The 15,264-nt window shown below is 47.7% G+C and overlaps 1 protein-coding gene across 1 annotated transcript in view; it reads left to right on the top strand.

Moving 5' to 3' along the window:
- Positions 1-15,264, top strand: part of PDGFRL (platelet derived growth factor receptor like) — a 75,287-nt gene that overhangs the window by 4,912 nt on the left and 55,111 nt on the right. The gene's annotated exons all lie outside the window — the stretch shown is intronic.

Below are 15,264 nucleotides of genomic sequence, written 5' to 3'. Positions count from 1 at the left end.
GACACTGACATTTTGGATTAGATTTTTGGTCCTAATGGTCTCATCTTAATTGATGATGTCTGCAAAGGTCCTACAGCCTAATAAGGTCACATTCACTGATACCGGGGGTTAGGACTTCAGTTTTATCTTTCTGGGGACACAGTTCACCCTGTAAGATGCGGGAAGAGGATGGGGAGGGCAGCGGAGGGCAGTGCGGGTAGGAGGGTCAGAGGCCGGCTGAGAGGGCTGAGGCCGGGGCTGCACGTCTGAAAGAAGAGCCCTGAAGCCAAGGGCAGGGGGAGTGGGTGTCCCAGTGGCAGGACATGAGGTGTAAGCTGCCTTGTAGGGCTTTATTCTAAATTAGATGAAAGTCACTGGAGGGTCTCCAGTGGAGGATTTATGGTCTGATTTATATTTTCAAAGGTAGGTGTGATTAGGTAGAAATCAGGAGACTGTATAGGGGGCTGTTTTAATAGTCTAGGCGAAAGTGACCTGAAACTGGGCGGTTGCCATGGATGCAAGGAGGAGAGCCTGGGTTCGGGGTCTATCCTGAGGGCAAAGCCCGGGGGATTCACTGCTGGACTGGGGGTGGCTTCAGACAGAAGGAAGAGAATCGTGTTTGACTCAGAGGTTTCCATCCTGAGCCACTGGGTGAATAGAGTTGCCATTTACTGATAAAGGGACGCTGGGGGAGGAGCCGATCTGAAATGGCATCTGGAGGTCAGCATGGACACGTCCAGTTTGAGACACCTTCCGAGTGGCAGTGCGGAGTAAGTGGTGGAATATTCAGATCTGGGTCTAGAGGCGAAGTGAGGACAGGAACAAGGGAGCTCTCAGCATAGGAATGCTTTCAGTGCCGAGGGGACCGGGTGAGGCTGCTTAGAGATGGAGTGTCATTAGAGATGGGGAGGAGTTGTGAGGGTTCAGCCCTTTAGACTCAGATCAGGCAGAAAAGGAAGATGTTCTTTGTCTAAGAATGTGTGTTCACCTCTCTCACATACCTGCTGTTCCTGAAACGTTTGCAGTTAAGTTACAGGCAACTTGGCACTTCTCTCCTAAATATTTCAGCATGTGTCTCCTAGAAGCCAGGACATTCTTCTACTTGTCCACATTTCCACCATCTAATGTCTGTTACCAGAGAACCAAGACAGTGCCATGTCCCGGGAGCCCAGCAAATAAAGTGTTTCAAGAGAGAATGGTCATTTTGCGTTACATATAAATATAGGATCATTATGTTGTATACAGAAAACTAACGGGGCTTCCATGGTGGCCCAGTTGGTAAAGAATTCACCTGCAGTGCAGGAGACCCGGGTTCAATCCCTGTGTTGGAAAGATCCCCTGGAGAGGTGAATGGCAACCCACGCCAGTGTTCTTGCCTGGGAAATCCCATGGACAGAGGAGCCTGGAGGGCGACAGTCCACGGGGTCACAAGAGTCAGACGTGACTTAGTGACCAAACCACCACCTCAAACTAATATCTCAACTGAGCTGTCAATTACATCTCACTTTTTAAAAGTGTGATAAACTGTGTTCTAATGGATGCTCTGAAGAACAAAATGTTTGGTCTAAGGTTTTTTATCCTGAAATAGAAGTATCTAATTCTTAGAAGTTGCTCTTTTAAGAAAGCGGTACTTTAAGCAATGATCCGGAGGGTATTTTGGAGTGAGATTCCAGACAGGGGAAGGAAAAGAGGCTCTCACGGTTCTGCATTTTCATCTCCCTACTGTCATTGCCTTCTCAACCGCTCAGATTTGATCTTGGGAAAGTATATGTGTGCCTATGGGGTGTTTCGTGGGGAATGGCAGGATGAGAGGTGGGTACTCAGTTGATGCAGCTGGTTGGGGGAGCGAGCTTCCCAGCAGATTTATTGTGTGGAGGTTTGGGTACTGCTCTTGGGTCAGATCTTCCTGGCCGTGGGGAGGGAGGAGCAAACAGTGACAGGACTTAGATATGAATGGCTGTGTTTACAGGAGTCCGCGTCACAGATTCTTCTAAAGAATTTATTTTCTCCTCTCACGCAATCTGATCAAATTAGAGAGGTTAATAGTCAGGTCACCTTTACGGAATAAGCTTTGATGGCAATCAGTCCTCAGCAGATACTGATGAGCTATGCTCCTTTGTCCTGCGTATCTCTGGCTGTGCAACACTTATTCATTTTGGAGACTGTTGACCAGCGTCTCCTCACTCGGGGATTGAAATGTATGCCTTGGAAAAGCAGCTCCAGCCCTTCCAGAAGGGTTGTGCCCTCATCCCAGGCATCGGGTTCTGTTTGACTTGGAACTGCTTGTCAAAGCCCAGGACCCAACAAACAAAGAAGCCGCTTAGCGGTGCTCTGCGTGCGATTCATGCAAATCAAGCGAAAAGCTCATCTCCAGTGAACTGAAAGCAACAGGAACCAGAGAAGACGCGAGACCTGGTTTTTCACCGCCTTTTTAGTTATCTGCGGTGAGCCACTTGGCGTCGGTGATCTCCATTCTTTTCACCTGTAAATTATGGAAAATAGTGAGCTGCTCTGCCTCTATCACAAGCTTATCATGGCGTTCACCCTGAGACATTACAGGACAGCTACAGAACAACGGGCAGCAGCTCACTGGCCCTTCCTTACTGTGGGTCAGACACTAAGTCTCTCCGCATTTTAAACATTTAAAATTAAGTTTAAGCTTTTAATGCCCCCAAACAATCCCTGAGATAGTCGTTATTACCACGGAATTCTCAATTTGCAGGTGAGGAAACGAGGAGGATCACTTCCTAATGTCACACAGTAAGTCAATAATGACTTTAGGACATGAAGTCTATAATGATACTGAATGGTTTTTAAAAATTTTTATCATTCATTTCTCTATAGATTATACCGTGATCTCAAAAATACAATGTTAATGAACTTTCACTTTTATGTATGTTACCGAACAGGGTTCTTGGTCTTCTGGCTCCCTGAGAAGGGTTGGGGGTGGTGGGGGAGGGCGTTAAGCTCGCTTCTCATATGGGCTGAGGGCAGGGCTATGCCCGGGGGCTGGCCCAGAGAGGCGACTGTGGTGTTTTGCCCACCCCTTGATGGTGTTTGTGCAGGGGGCATGCACAGTACTCCGCTTTTGCTCTTCAAAAGTGGCATTTGGGTCTTTTTGGTCTCTTCGTATCTTCTGTCCAGAATTTGTCCCAACTGGGCATGCGTGCAGTTATTTTAAGTCCCATATAGTTTCTTTGTATTTCGTTTCTCAAGGAGACAAGAGGTGTGTTCAGGTACAAGCAGTGTATCACTGCACAAAGGGTCCCAGGTTCCAGTCTGTCTCATCCCCCCCAGCTCACAAGGGACTTTACACCCTTATTCTTAAGGAGTAAGGGGCTGAGGGGCTTGTTTGAAACTACTTCCTGCTGGATGGGGCCGCAGACCCTAGCCTACCCCTAAGGTGTAGGAGTTCCTCACTGGCAGTTCAGTGACCTCCAGGGACCTGGGCCACCCTCTGCTGGAATGGGCTGAATTCTTGGAGCCATCGTGAGCTGAACTTCAAACCATTACAGCCTGGAAGAAACAACTTTAACCAGAATGTTGGACAAACAAGGGCTAAAAGGCGGACAACAATAGCCGTTGAAAGGCCTAGAAAGGGAAGGAACCAAGTTAACTTTGGGCTGCCTTAACCGTTGACCAGACAAGGAAGGCAGGATAACCCCTGCCAAAATTATGGAGCCAATCTGCCTGGGCGTCTCTTTCCTTAATATTAACTTTTACCTGTCCTGTTGTGCTGATCCAAGTGCAGCAGGAAGCAATAGTTATCACATTAACTCTGCCTTCTTCTGCCAGAAGTTACTTGAGGCCCAGCTGATTGTCAAGAACCACATCAGCTAAGGAAACAAGAGGTCCCAAGCCCCGTTGAGGCTTCTCATAGGAGCCCACCCTCGGCCTCATTTACTCCTCTGTTGATGGTGCCTCTCTTCTGAGTAGGTGTCTCAGATCTCCCACTGGTTCACAGATGTATTGCTCTTCTGTTGTGACCTGCGGGGTTTCTGGAGGTAAAACCTTTAGTCTGGACAAGTGTACCCAACTCGATATCCCTTGCAGTTTGACGGCAGTTGGGGTGGCTACAATTACTTTATAGGGACCCTTCCATTCTGACAATAGTTGATCTTCAGGGGACCCATCTTTCCAGGTTTTGAGAATAACTTAGCCCCCGAGGTTAATTTCTGAGGACTGCTCTTTCCTCTCTAGTCTTAGTGGGAGCTGGCAGTGTCTTGTGGATGTAGCCCTGGATCGCCTCCTGAACTCGTCCTCGATTAGTAGTCTATCTCAGGGCCTGATTCAGGCCCTCACCCAGTAGAATTTCTGCAGTAAGAAAGGGCCTCCCAGAGATGATTTCACATGGTCTAAAATCTCAGACCATTCCTGGGTGCTACGCGGACCATGAGGAGTACAAGAGGAAGCAAGTTGGTCCAGGGTTCATGAGTTTCTTGGCAGAGCTTTGCTAAGGATTTCTTTAAAGTAGGGTTCCTTCTCCCTACCTTCCCTGAAGACTGAGGGTGCCAAGAGGTATGTAGCTTGTAGTCTGTCCCTAAAGCTGTTGTGAGCCCTTCTGATTTGGGCTATAAAAGAGGGTCCGTTATCACTCTGGAGGGACCTTGGAAGTCCAAACTGAGTAATTATTTCTTTTAGAAGAAACTTACAGACTTCCATAGCCTATTCAGATCCAATGGGGAAGACTTCAGCCCATCCTGTGAAATTATCAGCAAATACCCTGAAGATACTTACATCCTGATCATGGGGCATTTGGGTGAAATATAACTGCCAGTCTTCTCCCTGGAAATGTCCCTTGGTGTTGAGTTGGCCTGAGTAACAAAGCAGGGATTGGATGGGTGTGTGGGTTCTTGGTGGCACATAAATCACAGGCAAGTGTTACTTGTTATACTGTTCTTTTAAGCTCTTTCCCTGAAAAAGTCTTTTCCATCAAGGCCCGTAGTACATCCCTCCCGTGGGGGTGGCGCCAGGTAAGCTCTTGATGAGTTTCCCTTGTTGGGCCTCGGGGATTAGAACCTTATCCTCTTTTTTATACACCCTTCTCATAGCCCCATTTCTCAGCATGTTCCTGTTCCTGTGGGGGATACTGGGGGAGGCTAGGGAGTTCAGGGGGCCAATCATTAGAGCCAAAACTTGTTCAAGTTCCTGTAGGTGAGTGGCCTATTTTGCAATTGAACAGCTCTGCCTTACCGTTGCCCCCCAAAGATCCCTCCCTCTGATGGCCCCCACGGTAGGTTACTGTTCCCTGGGTCGGAAGTTCTGTGTGTGTGTGGGGTGGGGGGGCACACTCGCGTGTATGTGTGTGTTAGTCAAAGTCATGTCCAACTCTTTGTGACCCGATGGACTGGAGCCTGCCAGGCTCTTCTCTCCTTGGGATTCTCCAGGCAAGAATACTGGAGTGGTAGCCATTCCTTCCTCCAGGGGACCTTCCAAACTTAGGGATCAAACCGAAGTCTGTCACATTGCAGGTAGATTCTTTACCATTTGAGCCACCAGGGAAGCCTTTTATGGGGAAATTTTTAGCAATTAACATTTCTTTTTCTTTCCAAATGGCAGCATGAGCATGTAGCACGTGGAACCCATATTTGGAGTCAATAAACATATTTAATTCTTTATCCTTCCCTAATTGCAAAGCTCTCATTAATGCAATTAGTTCAGCCTTCTGAGCTGATGTATGGGGTGGCAGGACTTTGGCTTCTATTCATCTAGACTAACTGTGGCATACATGGCCTTTTGGGTTCCTATTTCTACAAAACTGCTGCCATCAGTAAGCCATCTGACCTCAGGGCTGTGAGGAGTTTCATCTAGAAGATCAGACCTACTGGAGTAAGTTTGTCCTATGGTCTCTATACACTGATGTGCTAAGTCTCTACTCTCCACTGGGAGTTTCTGGGTTTAGGGTCTCACATATCTTTAAGGTGGGCTTCACTGATAGCTCAGTTGGTAAAGAATCTGCCTGCAATGCTGGAGACCCCAGTTTGATTCCTGGGTTGGAAAGATCCCCTGGAGAAGGGATAGGCTACCCACTCCAATATTCTTGGACTTCCCCGGTGGCTCAGCTGGTAAAGAATCCACCTGCAATGTGGGAGACCTGGATTCGATTCCTGGGTTGGGAAGATCCCCTGGAGAAGGGAAAGACTACCCACTCCAGTATTCTGGCCTGGAGAATTCCATGGACTGTATAGTCCATGGGGTCGCAAACAGTCAGACACGACTGAGCGACTTTCACTTTCACATCTTTAAGGTAATATGGGAGGTGTCCATTGGCAGGGCCTGGTATCTTGTTAACCCTCCTCCAGTTAACCACTGTGTCCATTGACCTCCAGCATAGATTGTGCCTGATGAGGGGTTAGCACACCTAAGTATGGTCCCACGGTGCTATTCCTGACCGCTCATGAACATGATAAAGGGCTTGTCCAAATTGAGAAGCTGCTGTGTTTGCTCTTCTGAACTCAGTCTTCAGAGTCTCAAAGGCCTGCTGGTGGTCTGTATTCCATAGAAGTGTTCCCTTTCTCCTCCCTGTAGAGCCTGAGAGAGGGGTTTTGCTATAAGGTCACAATGCGGAAGGAATCCAGATACTATAGAACCCAGCCATGCCCAGAAAGCCAGAGTTGCCTCCTCGTGGTTGGAGATGGTAATGCACTAATTGCTATTTTTTGATCTTTGACCAGGGCTCTGCCTCTGGGGTAAAAACAAATCCTAAATACTGAGAGATATCTTTCCCCTTTGCTGAGAGATCTGAGCCTTGGTTGGAGAGACTTTATATCCTATTTTTGCCAGAATATTTAGGACCTTAACAATACTGTGATCTGAATCTTGTTTGGTCTCAATGCTTATAAATAAATCATCAACCTATCGGAGCAGAGTTCCCTTCTCAAAGCTCAGTTCCCTCACTTCCCTTACTAAAGCACTTCCAGAAAGATGGGGGCTGTCTGAAAACCCTGTAGAAGCACCGTCCAGATAGATTGGGTAGCCTGCAGGGGGTCAGGGTCTCTCCATTCAAAGGCACAATGGTATTGAGAGTCTGGATGAAGAGAATATTTTTTAAAATGCAGCTTTGAGGTCCAGGCCAGAAATACGGGGTGCTCCCTGGCCCTTGGGGAGGACGGTGTGCAATCTGGCACCAGTGGGTGAGTAGGGATGATGGCTTCACTCACTGCTTGTACGTCTTGCACAAACAGACGCTCCCCGTTAGGCTTGTGAACAGGGAGGATCAAGGTGTTGCAGGGGGTTGGCAGGGGCTGATGAGCCCGTGTTTTAGGAATTTGCTGAGCAGCAGTTGAATTCCCCTCAGGGCCCCTCAGGCTTTAAGGGATAGTGTCGCTTCCAGAGGTATTTTTCCAAGGAAGGCCTTAACCTTATATTATTGAGGGGGGGGGGGATCATATTTTGCCCTTCCTGGTACTGAGGTATCCCAAACTGCAGGATCCATCTGTTCTCTCATGTCTTGCCATCAGTATTTTGATGCCCAACAGGTGGGTCGTCTAGGGCACCTGATAGATGCATTCTCTCCTTGGACTTCACCCTGTCCTAACAAACATACTAGCTCCTAACTTATTCAGCAGACCTCTCCCAAGGAGGGGGACAGGGCATTCTGGCATATATAAGAAGGAGTACTAATAATCCTATTGTCCTGGAGTTTAGGTTGAACACTATACTGTAACAGAAGTAGCCCTCCTTTCTTCTATTGCCCATATGTCTAGATTACAGAGTTATTCAGATAAACTCACAGATGGTTACATAGGACCTAAACCTTTCTCAGCTACTGACTGGTAAAGTAAGGGCTATAATTCTTATCTGGGGTTGTAAAACACTTCAGTTCTGCTCCTTTGTTCTGTATGATTGTTATTCCCCTTGTATAATCCACCAGTTACTGTAATCAGTTCAGTTCAGTTCAGTCGCTCAATCGTATCTGACTCTTTGCGACGCCATGAATCATAGAATGCCAGGCCTCCCTGTCCATCACCAACTCCGGGAGTTTACTCAAACTCATGCCCATCGAGTCGGTGATGCCATCCAGCCATCTCATCCTCTGTCGTCTCCTTCTCCTCCTGCCTCCAATCCCTCCCAGCATCAGGGTCTTTTCCAATGAGTCAACTCCTCGCATGAGGTGGCCAAAGTATTGGAGTTTCAGCTTCAGCATCAGTCCTTCCAAGTTACTGTAATAGTGCCTCATAAAAAGGACTTAGAAATTTACTCAAGAAATGATAACCGAAGCAGCCTATAACCTGTCATACTATGTAGAACAGTTTAAAATATGCTTTAAGAGAGCTAGGTAAACAACTGTATATCTGACATCTGAGCTCATAGCCACCTTAACTTCATTTTTTGTCTAAACAAATCACTTTTATACTAAATGGGGAGGCATCAGCTTGAACAATCATCTTAAGACCGCATAATGGTTTTTGATGGAAAAATCTATCAGATTTCTTTCAACAGAAAAGAGATGTAAGATAGGAAATTTGTTTATATCTTGCATTAAAAGAGATGGAAAATGACTTTAAAGATTCTAGCAGCCCACTGTGGCTCTTTTGCCTGCGTGAGAAAGGGCTTCCCTGGTGGATCAGATGGTAAAGAAACCCAGCTCCAAAGTAGGAGACCTGGGTCCAGTCCCCGAATCGGGAAGATCCCCTGGAGAAGGGAATGGCAACCCACTCCAGTATCCTTGCCTGGAGAATTCCATGGACAGAGGAACCTGGTGGGCTAGTCCATGGGATCGCAGAGTCGGACACAACTTTGTGTGTACTGAACTGTAACTAGTGATGATAGACCTGATCCCACAGGCAAGGGGAGATGTAAAACACCTACCCTTAGGCCATCCGTCAGCCACTGTCATGGCTGGAGAGGAAGCCGGCCAGCCAAGTCAGAGCAGAGCAGTGTCTGCAGGAAATTCATTTCTCCTGCCTGCCAACACCCGAGGCTCTGCTGGAGTGATGAGGATGGATCAAGTAGGGTCTGGAGCATGCCAGGCACTCCAGCCCCGTTGGTCGGTGTGTGGGGAGTTCTCGTCCAAGAGATTGGAGCTGGGCCAGTCGGGGTGGCACCTCCGACACCCCCCAGGGGCTCTCAGGACCTTCCCTGCTCCAGGGACCCTCCTGCTGACAAAAGGCACCCTGGTTTGGGCCCACGTGGCTTCTTGGTGGTCTCTCTAGCCTTCTCGGCCCTCCAGGGTCCCCTGGAGGTGGTGGGCGAATCAGAGCGGCCAGAAGCCAAGTTTCCTTTCTTAGCCTCTTGCGCTTCCTGGCCTCCTTCCTTAAGTCTCCCTTGGTACAGACCTCGAAGGCCTCCTCTGCCAAGGTTGACAGCGGGGCTTGGGGCCCAGCCTCAAGCTCTGTAATTCCCTCCAGGTATCAGGCATAGAGCTTGGGTGATAAAATGCACGGCCAGTGGTGTCCTCCCCTCTGTGGACTGAGGGTCTGTGTGGGGGTCCTTCCTGAATGCCTTTGTCTCTGGCTCAGGAAGACGGCTGGGTTTTCGCCTTTTTCCTGTGCAGCCTCTTGGACCTTATCGTAATCTGCAGGTTTTACCATACACCTTTTCATTCCTTCCGATAGACAGGTAGTATCATGTCTCATCCTAGTTGCGGCCTGCACGATCTGCATAGTCCCGGTGTGGACCATGCTCTGGGATGGCATCGCCACCCGCCTGATGGATTTGGTGACCAGTGTGGATTGGGGGCCAGGAGGCCAGCTGCGTGTTCCCTGGCCCTTCTCAGTAAACGCTCCTTTTTATCCAAGGTACAGCAGTGGGCCAGAATAACTGTGATGTCCTGCCAGGTGGGAGCTTCCCAGGTGGGGTACAGTGGTAAAGAACCCGCCTGCCAAGCAGGAGACGTGCATTCAATCCCTGGGTTGGGAAGATCCCCTGGAGGAGGGCATGGCAACCCACTCCAGGATCCTTGCCTGGAGAATCCCGTGGACAGAGGGGCCTGGCAGGGCCGTGGGGTCGCATAGGGTCGGACACGACTCGGTGACTGAGCAGCAGCAGCCTGCCAGGCGAGGGCGAGTGCCAACCCCAGCCTGGCAGCTCCATCCTGAGCTTGTCTGGGCTCTCTGGGAACCTGGCGAACCTCTCCTTACAGAATAAGCCTGTTAGTTTAGGATCTCTATTTGGGAAGTTCCAGGAGCCCTTCGAAGCACCCCAAAGTTAGCTGGAGGTCAAAAGAACTTTGTATTTGACCTTGGGATAGTCTGTCAGAAATTTTTAAAAGTTTTAAAGCACCCAATCAGATAGGATCATAGGTATCTGTGAAACAATGCTTATTCCATGAGCTAAGATGGGGGAAAAAAGATTTTAAAGAGTAAATACAGATCACTTAATGGCATAGAAACTCACAGTCTGATATCAAAAGGAGTATGCCAGGAAAACGTTCTCTCATGAGAAAGAGAAGCCAAATCCAGTCCTGCATAAGCCTACTCTTAGAATAATCAGTTTACCTAATTAAATTTAATCCAACCTTAGAAGACTGACCACATACAAAATTCTTTTCTCAGTGTTCCTTTTCTGCAAACCTCCTGCCACTTCTGTAGTCATACTTTGTTCCTTATTCTCTCCTCATTCAGAAAAGTGAAAAGTGAAAGTCGCTCAGTTGTGTCTGACTGTGACCCCATGGACTGTATAGCCCATGGAATTCTCCAGGCCAGAATACTGGAGTGGGTAGCCTTTTCCTTCTCCAGGGGATCTTCCCAACCCAGGGATCGAACCCAGGTCTCCAGGTCTCCCGCATTGCAGGCAGATTCTTTACCAGCTGAGTCACAAGGGAAGCCCAAGAATACTGGAGTGGGTAGCCTATCCCTTCTCCAGGGGATCTTCCTAACCCAGGAATCGAACCAGGGTCTCCTGCACTGCAGGCAGATTCTTTAACAACTGAGCTATCAGGGAAGCCCTCCCCATTCATTCAGCAAATCATCCTTTTTTCTTTCAACAAAATACATTTCCATTCCTCATGCCTTCTTTTCTGAAAACACACATCCTATTTTCCTTAAGCAGCCATGAACTGTCTTCTACATTAGCATTCTATGGGTTGGTAAAGGACACTTCAAGGTGACACCAAACATCTTTAGTTTCTCTCTCACAAGAAGACAGAGGGGGTGAAATTTAGACCTGTTTAGCAATAATCTTCCTAATATTTTATCTTAGTTCAAATGGTCTGGATATTCAATGAATTCCTATCATTTAACTTAAGTTAGTTTCAATTTACCAAAATTTGGAGAAACTGTTTTAGATGGATGTTTCCAAAATACAATTATTGCTATAGAGTTTAGTAAAGAGTTGTTATCCACGTTACATTTACCTAAAAATTTAATCGTATCAGGCTGACTTCCCTGTTGACAGATTTCATAACAAAAGCAATATGCACTTATTGACTTCCAGTAGCCCTAGGTACAATAAAAGTATTATAGTTAATGTTGATCACTCTAAAGTCATGAGAGTGTATTAATGAAATCCACAAGCTTAAGCTAGCTTTAATACCAAATATTAATTAAATATTGACTATTTTCCAGATCACCTGAACCCAAAATTCTTCTGGTGAGCCTCTTCTATGTTTCTGAGAAGGTATTTAAGTGCTCAGTTTCCTTGATGCCAATTAAATGCAGCTCATTTGCAAGTTAATTTTTATATAAAGACAGAACCAGAGATCTCATTGTTTTCTTGCTTGAATCAAAAATGCACCGCCCCCTACAACCCGTGCCTTTTTTTTCCCCTCAGTCTGGGCGACCACAGATGAATCAGGTAGTTCCTGAGAGCTCAGGCAGGAATAGTTGCAAAAGCAGAGGAGGGGAAATTGGCAGAGGAGGAGAAATTGCAAGCTCCTGTCTTTTCTTTTTGTTCTTTAAAAATCCCACCAAGTCACCTAGGGCTGGAGTCTCCAGCAGTGTGGCCTGTTTGTGGGCACAGTGGAGAACTTCAGCCCCAAAATACAATGTCGGCAGAGAATTCCAGAAGTTGGAATTGACATCACAAACAAAGATGCCAATCACAAAACTTAAAGACACAAACTAGAAGTTTGTAGGATGAAGGGGACGGGAGTGCAGGGGTAAGGACTTAGGGAGGAAGATGGAGAAGCTGTGTTTGGTGGTCCCAGAGGTGCCCAGAGCCAGCCCCTCCCAGAAGGGCACGAGGGCCCCGTGTGGAGTGCCACGAAGTGTGTTACCAGCCAGGGTTCTTGGTCTTCCCCAGTTGACAGAAATGGACTAGAGACCAGACAAGAAATTCAGGCAAGGCTTCACTGGGCCCTGCTGCAGCAGACGGCGGTGAGAACAACAGCAGGCTCCCTCGCTCCCTGTGAGCTGGATGGGTGAGCGTGGTCCTTGTACGGAGTGAGGTAGGGGTGCACCCAGGGGTGGGGCTGGAGGGGGAGCTTAGGTGTTTGGCCACCCGTTAGGTGGCGGTGTGTGCAGGGGGCATGCGCACTACCCTGCTTCGGCTTCCAGGTTCCTCAAAGGCGGCTCTTTTGCTCTCTTTGTGTCTTTCATCCAGAGCTTATCCTGGCTGCCCAGGCACACAGTCTCTGTGTTGGGTTGCTTGAGGGGAGGTGTGTCAGGTGCAAATGATACAGCACCGCTGCCGAGGGTCCCAGGTCCCAGCCTGTCTCAGGTCTACAGTGTAAATTCTTACTTTTTTAGGCCTTTAGAAAATATTTACATAGGCATCCTGAAGAGTCACATTCTTTAAAAAAGCTAGACATGGAATCTGGCAGTCACTCAGTCCGAGGGCTTCTCCGTGGGGCCACTAGTCCCCTTGACCTTAGAATCACTGCTGTCCAACCTTGGACTGATTCCATAGACAGCTGGACAGATGGATGGGGCTCTTTGGTCGAGAGGTCAAATGATTTTTCAGGGATGATAGCACATATTTGAAGGTGTACTGATAATACACTGATCAAATGTTCCTGAATAGCATCACCACACAGGATCTGACAGGCTTAGAATCAGGCAGATTGCATGGGCTGCCTAAATTCTCTAGAGTTTACACACAGTTGTTATTTCTAATACCTTGCCTTCCTGTTACATGATAAAGAAAACACCCCAAATCAGACATCAATACAGAGGTCCCTGACTCTCAGAGGCATAGTGTGGCAACACCTGCCGGGCACAGATGGCTTGGGCGGCATAATGATAAGCTTTTATTTTCTGCCTTAAGCAAAAGACAGTGACTTTCACCTATTGCAACACTGAGGCTTATGCTTCACAACTGATGTTGCTTCATTAGTGTATTTCTGTGGGCCTAATATGTTTCCAACGATTACACTTTTCCTTCTGGGAGGTTGTGGAGATGTGTACATGGGCACCCCTGCCCACACCCATCTGTCATGAGAATCCCAGGGTAAACAAATGTGTAGGGTCTGGAGAAGTCTTAACAAACAGCAGGTTCAACAGCTGGTATTGGGGTGTGCCTTGGAGACGAAGGCTCAAGGGCACAACTCTGCTCCCTGGAAAGACAGAGAAAGAGCAGCAGGGTCCATGATCCAGAGGAACGAGAGTAGAGGAAGGATGGGGAATAAGAAGAAACTCGGATCCAGGGTAAGGAGATGTCGCAAGTGAATCTGGAGTCATGGACGAGATAGTGGAGTTCAGGAGTGAGGCAGCTGAGCCCCAAGGAAGGCAGCGAGCCAAGGAGCTGATGTTGATCCCAAACTCTCAGTGGGGTTGGTTCCAGAGTCTGGGCTGAGCTGAACCAGGAGTGGAGGTCAAAGGGCTCCTGTTACAAAGGGCAGCACACCCAAGAAGCCACGTTCATCATCGCACAGTTGAGTCCACGTCCGCTGAGTTTTTGGTACAATCATCCCTGGAGTCTCAGATGGTAAAGAATCCACCTGAAATGCAGGAGACCCGGGTTTGATCCCTGGGTCAGGAATTTCCCCTGGAGGAGGGCATGGCAACCCACTCCAGTATTCTTGCCTGGAGAATTCCATGGGCAGAGGAGCCTGGAGGGCTACATTCCATGGGGTTGCAGAGTTTGATACAACTGAGCCACTAGCACTTTGAACCCTTTCATAAGTGCATGGCTCCATGCAACGCTCGCTGACTGCACACACCCATGTGAGCAGCCTGGATCCAGACAGAGCGGTCCCAGCAGTCCCTCTCCTGGCCCCTCCTGGTCACCCCCATCCCTCCAAGGAAGACCACTAGCTGACTGCCCACCTCAGAGATAGAGACATGAAGTGTCTAAAGAACCTAGTTTCTGATATTTATAAGTCAGGCCACCTGCATTTCTGCCATCCTTTGAGAAATCATGGCCTGTGACCCTGACTCGCTCCCTGGAAGCTACCCCTTCAGGAGGACGTGGTCTCAGCAGGTCCCACCCCTCACCTGTTTTGTCGTCTGCCTGGCCCTCTGGTATAAGAGCTTGCAACCCTCGCCTTTTTCCACCTCTTGATCCCAATTTGACTCTCTGTACTCTTGACTACCCAAGCCCATTGTACACCAAGGTAGTATTAGATAAGTAAATATGTACATCAAAGAAGGCAAAATTTTTTTCTCCTGATTTATCACATTTCCCCATTTTATAAAAATGCCCTGTAATTCCCTCAGTTGGCCAAGATTTCTGTAGTTTTCTGTTCAAAATATCTACAGACTCTTTATCTACAGGTAGTGAAATGGGAGTCAGGAGACCTGAGTTTTCTGCTCATGTTCTGCCACTCACCAGCTTTGTGTGATGTGTGTAACTTTTAAGGCCTCCTTTATTATTTTTAAAAAATCTGTAACATAAGAACCTTAAATGATCTCTCAGGATCCCATAAGTTTGTACATTTTATAATTCTGTGGACTTATAGTGAGGTCACCTTGGAGCTGATGCAGACAGTGGGGCAAACGAATTGCCTAGTCCCATCGTCCTTGCTGGTGGACACAGCCCATGGCCAGGTGGACAGGTGAGATTTCTGAAACCCAGCATCGTTCCAAGGGTGGGCAGGATTGTTTGTAGAGTAGGGGGAAACAGCAGTAAGAAGATGGACTCAAGACACACTGTTATATTTAAAGTGGATAACCAACAAGGACTTACTGTATAGCACAGGGAACTTTGCCTAATGTTATGTGGCGGCCTGGATGGGAGAGGAGTTTGGGGGAGGTGTGTGGATATGGAAATCTGTGGCTGAGTCCCTTTGTTGTCCACCTGAAACTATCACAACATTGTTAATCGCCTATACACTAATACAAAATAAGTTTAAAAAGAAAATGACTCAAAGGCGGTCAGTTCTTATTTACCACCGTTTGCCAGCAATTCTCAACAATGTGGGTGATAAAATACTCTTCCCCCTAATATGTTTTGTTGGCTAAGTTC

This window comes from Dama dama, chromosome 32 (genome assembly GCF_033118175.1).
Source record: "Dama dama isolate Ldn47 chromosome 32, ASM3311817v1, whole genome shotgun sequence".
Classification (NCBI taxonomy): domain Eukaryota; kingdom Metazoa; phylum Chordata; class Mammalia; order Artiodactyla; family Cervidae; genus Dama; species Dama dama.
This window is presented reverse-complemented; position numbering and strand designations above follow the sequence as displayed.